General features: G+C 41.5%; 1 long non-coding RNA gene across 1 annotated transcript; it reads right to left on the bottom strand.

Annotated features, from left to right (window-relative positions):
- Positions 1 to 4,762: 4,762 nt before the first annotated feature.
- Positions 4,763 to 6,364, bottom strand: LOC107516851. Its single transcript, XR_001598391.2, has 3 exons — positions 6,272 to 6,364; positions 5,781 to 5,894; positions 4,763 to 5,438 (listed from the first exon to the last, which is right to left on the bottom strand). It is a non-coding gene; the product is annotated as an uncharacterized LOC107516851 (long non-coding RNA).
- Positions 6,365 to 7,174: the final 810 nt, after the last annotated feature.

Genomic DNA, 7,174 nt, shown 5'->3' with positions numbered 1-7,174 from the left:
TTTTGTAACCAAGAATTTGTACTCCTAACCCTTTCCCCTTTTATACCCAATCTTCAACCACCTGCCTTCCCCAGCACCACCCCACATCTGGCAACCATCATAAAGCTCTCTCTATCCATGAATTTGTTTCTGTTTTGTATGTTTATTTCGTCCTTTAGATTCCACATGTGAATGAAATCATATGGCTTTTGTCTTTCTCTGTCTGACCTACTCCACTTAGCACAATACCTGCTAGGTCCATCCGTGTTGTTGCAGATGGCAAGATTTCATTCTTTTTTATGGCTGAGTAATATTCCGCTGTATATACGTACACTTCTTTTTTATTCATTCATCCATTGATGGACACCCAGGTTGCCTCTATATTTTGGCTATTGTAAATAATGCTGTGATGAACGTAAGGATTCATGTGTCCCTGTGAAGTGCTATTTTGTGCTTCAGATAAGTTTAGTTTTGTAAGTGCTGCCTTGACCTGGTTTTGAGGCCCCAGCTAGAGCCTGGTCGGTTCTCCTTCTTGAGCAATTAAGTCCACACCCCAAACACCTCTGTTATTGGGCTCTTACGCTCCAGGCTGATATATTCACCCTTACCACCTGTGCGCCAGAGCCTGCTGAAATTATTCAAATCAGCCAATCCTAAAGCCGCTTATTCTGCGTCTCCCTTACTTTCCTGAAGAAACCATGGTAAAGGCGCTTGTCCACAGTTCCCCTCTCCCTCTGCCTCAGAGACCCAGGTGCTTCCCCTGAGTGTCTCTGCGTGGCATGCTGTTTCTCCCCAGGGAACTCTTCCCCGTTTCTGACCCTTGCTTTGCATGTGGCCACTGCGTACCTCGCGCAAGGTAACATGGTTAAAGAGTGGCATAGCTGCGAAGAGGCGGAACTGGGGTCCACACCCAGCAGCCTGTCATCGAGAGTCACACACGTTATGCCGCGCTGGCACTCGCTGAGGAGCGCACCCTCCGAGGACAGGGGCGCCGCCAGCTCGTGACTCTGGGGTGACTCTGGCCTTGGCACACATACAGTTGCTGTAAAAGCATCAGCCCCTCCTTTCGAGGGTTGGCTTTGCTATCTTCCGCCTCCTTTTCTGGTCTTTTTCCAGTCTGGATCCCTGTTCGATCCTATCCTGAAGGTCCTCAATATTAAGTGAAAATTTCAGCCAACGTGACCGGGCAGAGTTTACAGTATCTTCATTATTTTTTGTTGGTATTGTTATCGTTTGACATTTTATTGCTCTGGAAAACCTTTGTGACCTAAAAGTATGAACTCCAGCTGTGATATAAAAGAAAAAGGAAAAGACTCAAAGCACAGGCAGCACACATCTGTGACTTTGGGTAAGTTTCTTAATCTTTCTGGATCTCAGTGTCTTCTATAAAATGGGGACAATACTTCCTACCTTAAAGATTTATTTTGAGGGTTGAACGAGGAAATGTCTATGAAAGTGCCTCGGCGAGTCCCTGGCACCTAGTATTTATTTGCTCATGAAGTATCTATATCCTGGTCCAAATAATCTTAGGCATCGCCACTGTGCTGTGTAGCGTGGACCTCCAGTTGTCATGCATCATTCTCATTCTTTGTCCTGAAGTCTGTGCCATGAGTTTTTCCTCCAGGGTACCTGACTCAAGCACCTGTGGGTCTGATTCATTACCTCCTCACGTATTCTCCCGTTTCTGACCTCCACTAGCTCTTCACACCCAAAGCCTTGCTCTGCCGCCCCGCGATGGCCATCAGATTTTGTGGATGGCTGACTAGCCTCGTCTGCCCCATCAGAGAGATCACAGTAGTTAGAGTCTTTCCTGTTTTCCTGAGCTTGAGATAGCAAGCATCTTTCAAACCGAAGGCTGACTGCGATTGTGTGATAGAGGCTGAGTTCTTAAGATCCTAAGTCCATGAATAGATTCAATGGGATGGGGTTTTGTGGCTGACTAGCAATGTCTACCCGGGCACTGAGAGGAGAGGGGCAATCCATATTCCATCTCTCCTCCATGATGATTACACAGATTTGCTCCTAGAATCATTGCCACGTCACGTTGTCGGTCAGGGTACGGGAGAGGTCATGGGGGAGCACTAAAGGCATAAGCCTCCACCGCCACTTGACAAACCACTAAACCGTTTTCCCTCCTGGTGCATCGGAAGCTCCATCTTCATGTGCAAAAATGCACATCGTGCGATTCCCTCATCATTACTGCATCAGGAAACAGACCTCCTGAACCATCCTTCCTGGTAACTGATGGAATTAGGCAATTATGTTTTCTCTCCTTCTTTTTCTAATGTTTTCAGTGAGTCACGCAATTAGAAAAAAAAACTCTGTGGAAACAAGGTATGACTTTTCTTCTTTTTTATTATTAGTTTCAAGTATACAATACATTGGCTAGACATTTCTATAGTTTATAAAATGATCTCCCTAACTGCTCCTCCTCTCTGGCTCTCCACCTAGCCAATGTATTAATGCTAACTGCATTCCCTATGCTGTGCTCCCCATCCCTGTGACCATCTGCTACTAATTTGTACTTTTTTAACACACTTTACCCCATTCTCCCAGCTCCCCAATCCCCCCATCTGTCACCACATTGTCCTCTCTATTTGTAAGTCTGTTTTTGGTTAGTTTGTTCTTTTTTTCCTTAGATTATGCATATAAGTGAAATCACATGGTATTTATCTTTCACTGTCTGACTTATTTCACTCGGCATAATAACCTCTGGGTACATTCATGTTTTTGTGAATGGTAGGATTTCATTTTTTTAATGGCTGAGTGATTTTCCATTGTATATATGAATTATACCTTCTTTATCCAGTCATCTGTCGGTGGGCATTTAGGTTGTTTCCGTAGCTTGGCTATTGTAAATTGTGCTGCCATGAATATTGGGGTGCATAGATCTTTATGAATTATTGTTTTGGTTTTCTTTGGATAAATACCCAAAATGCAATTGCCAGGTCAAAAGATATATCCATTTTTAATTTCCTGAGAAACCTCCAGACTGTTTTCCATAGTGGCTGTACCAATTTGCAATCCCAGCAACATTGTATGAGGGTTCCCTTTTCTCTGCATCCTTGCCAACAGTTACTGTTTGTGGATTTATTAATGATAGCCATTCTGACAGGTATGAGGTGATATCTCATTGTGGTTTTAACTTGCATTTCTGTGATGATTAGTGACCTTGAGCATCTTTTCATATGCCTATCGGCCATCTGTATTTCCTCTTTGGAAAAGTAACTGCTCAGGTCTTCTGCTCATTTTTTAATTGGCGTGTTTAGGGTTTTTTGTTGTTGTTGAGTTGTATGAGTTCTTTCAATATTTTGGATATTAACCTCTAATCAGATGTACCATTAGTAAATATCTTCTCCAATTCAGATGGCTGTCTTTTTGTTTTGTTGATGGTTCATTTACTGTACAAAAACTTCTTAGTTTTATGTAGTCTTGTTTATTTTTCCTTTTGTTTCTCTTACTCGAGGAGATAAAGAAGTTACTGCTAGTAATATCAGACAGTTTACTGCCTGTGTTTTCTTCTAGAAGCTTTATGGTTTCGGGTCTTACATTTAAGTCTTTCATCCATTTTTGAGTCTATTCTTGCATACAGTGTAAGAAGATGGTTCAGTTTTTTTTTTTTTTTTTTTTTTTTTTTTTGCATTTATCCAAGTTCCCCAATACCATTTATTAAAGAGACTGTCTTTACTCCATTGTATATTCTTACCTCCTTTGTCATATATTAAGTGAGCATATGGGTGTGCGTATATTTCTGGGCTCTCTATTCTGTCCATGGATCAATGTATCTGTTTTTATGCCAGTCCCATGCTGTTTTGATTACTGTAGTCTTGTAGTATAGTTTGATATCAGGTATTGTGATGCTCCAACTTTGTTTTCTCAAGATTGCAGTGGCTATTTGGTGTCTTTTATGGTTCCATATAAATTTTAGAATTATTTGTTCTAACGCTCTGAAAAATGCCATTGATATCTTGATAGGAATTGCATTGAATCTATAGATGGCTTTGGTTAGTATGGCCATATTAATAATGTTGAGTCTTTCTACCCATGAGCACAGTATATGCTTCCCTTTATTTGTATCTTCTTCCATTTCTTTTTTCAATGACTTATAATTTTCTGAGAGCAGGTCTTTTACTTTGATTAATTTGATTCCCCGGTATTTTATATGCAATTGTAAATAAAATTTTCTTAATTTCTCTTTCTGAAAGTTCATCATTGGTGTATAAAAATGCCACTGACTTCTGAATATTTAGTTTGTAACTTGCTACTTTACTGAATTCATGGATCAGTTCTAAACAGTTTTTTGGTGGAATCTTTAGGGTTCTCTATATATAATATCGACAAATAATGAGAACCTTATTTCTTCCTCTCCAATTCCAGTATTTTGTTTCTCTTTCTTGTCTGTTTGCTGTGGCTAAGACTTCCAATACAGTGCCGAAGAGGAGTGGTGAAAGTGGGCATCCTTGTCTTGTTCCTGATCTTAAGGAAACTGCTTTTAGCCTTTCCCTGCTGAGTATGATGTTAGCTGTAGGTTTGTCATACAAGGACTTTATTACGTTGAGGTATGTTCTCTCTATTCCCACTTTGCTAGAGTTTTTACCATAAATAGATGCTGGATTTTGTCACATGCTTTTCCTGCATCTATTGATATGATCATATGGTTTTCATCTTTTGATATGTTAATGTGGTGTATCACATTAATTGATTTACAGATATTGTACCAACCTTGCATCTCAGGAATAAATCCAGCTTGATCATGGTGTATATTTTTAATGTATTGCCGAATTCGGTTTGCTAATATTTTGTTGAGGATTTCTGGATCATTGTTCATAAGAGATATCAGCCTATAGCATTCTTTTTTTGTAATGTGTTTGGAATCAAGGTAACGGTGGCCTCATAAAGGGTAGACTGTTTTATTCTTTAGGATACAACAACAATTGTATTATTAATAATTACTTTCAAGGGGTATCCATGCTGTCTGGGTAGCACTGTGATAGATATAATGCTGATGGCTTCTCATTCAACTTTATAACAACCCTATGAGTCAATACTTTTAGCATTTTTGTTGTACAGGCGAGGAACTTGTCCATGGTCACACTGAAATTAAGTTAGCAGAGCTGACGTTTACCCTGTTTGCTGCCTGTGTCCAAACTCTGAATTCTTTCCAAGATATCATGCTGTTTCTGAGCAATGGTCTAGAAGACGTTGTCTACAGGTCTGTGTTCCTGACCTAAATATGCTCTTCTCCTTATTTTCTGTTTAATTGCCATTTGAGATGGATACTGTATGTGTGTGTGTGGTTCTGCAAGCAGCTTGGCTTCTTGGAATAGATTGGATTTAGGCTCAGGGGGCCAAGCTGTATAGCATGTATCAGCCGGGTCAGAGGAAGTCTGAACAGGGTCTCACTCCCAAGCCAGAAAGCCTTAGATGAGGTCACGTCCAACTCCTGTTATATTAGGTTCCTGTAACAAAGCAGCCCAAAAGAGGTGACTTAAAACATCAGAAATTTATTATCTCACAGTTCGGAGGTCAGAAGTCCAAAATCAAGGTGTCAGCAGGGCCATAGTCTTTCTGAAAACACGGGAAAGGAACTGTCCCAAGCCTCCCTTGTAGCTTCTGGCAGCCTCGGGCATGCCTTCACTTACAAATGCGTCACTCCAGTCACATGGACATTTCTCCCTCTGTGTCTGTCTCTATCATATTCCTTCTGTATGTCTCTTTGTGTCCAAACTTCCCCTCTTTGTAAGGATGCCAGTCACAGTCATATCAGATAGGGTCCATCTTAACAACTTCATCTTAATTACCTTTGGAATGGCACTGTCTCCAAAAAGGTCATATTCCAAGGTCCTAGGAGTTAGAACTTCAATGTATATATTTTCGAGGTAAGGTCACAATTTGGCCCATAACTCCTGGGTTCTCTGGATGAGAATCAGAATTCAAGAATTAGCTTTGCACATGGAAAAAAACAGAAGATAAGAGTAAGGAAGCATGAAAAGTGACCAGAACCAAAGCGAGAGCCACACAGCCTTGGACTGCTTGGGTTCCTAGCTCATCAAACTGAAGTGGAATGTCCTGCTCTAGGAGAGGCGATCAGATGACATCCGCTTTGCCCCTACTCCATCCCCAGCTCCCTGTTAAGTATTTTACAGTTACTACCACATTTAGCTTGGTTAGCAGTGGGCAAACAGCTGTCCATATCAGCTCACTGATCCTTCACAGCGAACCCAGGATGTAGGGACTCCTGTGGTCTCCATGTTACAGAGGAGAAACGTGGAGGTCAGAGGAGGGGACTCACCTCGGCCAGCAGGACTAGAACTCCAGATCAGGACAAGGGAGCTGCTTCTTCCCACTGCGTGTGCATGAGGTCCAGCTGGTTCCTGACACTGGCTCAGTCTTCACACAGTGACCACCAATGGCAGATTTGTCCTCTTAGGGGCGGTAGAAATATAAAAACCCCACGAAAGAGGAAACTAAACTCAGAGTTCGTTGACCAGTGACAAATGTATATCCCCAATGAGCAGAGAAAAGGGACTGGATTTCTATTCTTGAAGTTAAACTTTGACATTAAACTTTGAGACTTGACCTTGTTAGACAAAAATTCAACTAAGTTTAAAGATCGAATTAGCGTTACTCAACAATTCATGAATCAAGCAGCATCCCATCTAGAGAACAGAGCAGAGTTCTGTCAAGCTGTAGAAAAGGAAATGTTTTTAAAGGTGGAAAGGGGGCAGGAAAAAAAAGGAAATTATTATCAAAGAACACATGTTTTGGGCAAGGTCACCTTCCTAGGGAGAACAGATTGGGCCTATTGAGCAAATCATTGCTCTAGTGCTGACCAGGTAATCCCACGTTGAGATTGCCTTCCTGGGAAGCCGAAACTGCTGTTAAGTCTTAAATCTTGGTTTGCTGATGTTGGGCCTAGTCTCTCCAAACCTCAGTTTCCTCCTCTGATGACTGGGAACAGGGGCACAGCTGGAAATCAAATGCAATAAGTGTGAAAACAGGAAAACGTGATGCAAACGTTAATGCTTTTAGTTTCTATGTGGTTAGGGCAGAAACCATTTGGAGCTAGATAAGATGACCTTTTCTGAGAGACAAGGCCTTTGTTATCCCATGTAACAGGGTTGTAGAGTTTAACAAGGACGCATAGAACAGCAGTTATGTCAGCAAGCAGGGGCCCTGGAGGACTACCTGGCCC

Source organism: Rousettus aegyptiacus, unplaced genomic scaffold, assembly GCF_014176215.1.
Source record: "Rousettus aegyptiacus isolate mRouAeg1 unplaced genomic scaffold, mRouAeg1.p scaffold_m13_p_8, whole genome shotgun sequence".
Classification (NCBI taxonomy): Eukaryota; Metazoa; Chordata; class Mammalia; order Chiroptera; family Pteropodidae; genus Rousettus; species Rousettus aegyptiacus.
This window is presented reverse-complemented; position numbering and strand designations above follow the sequence as displayed.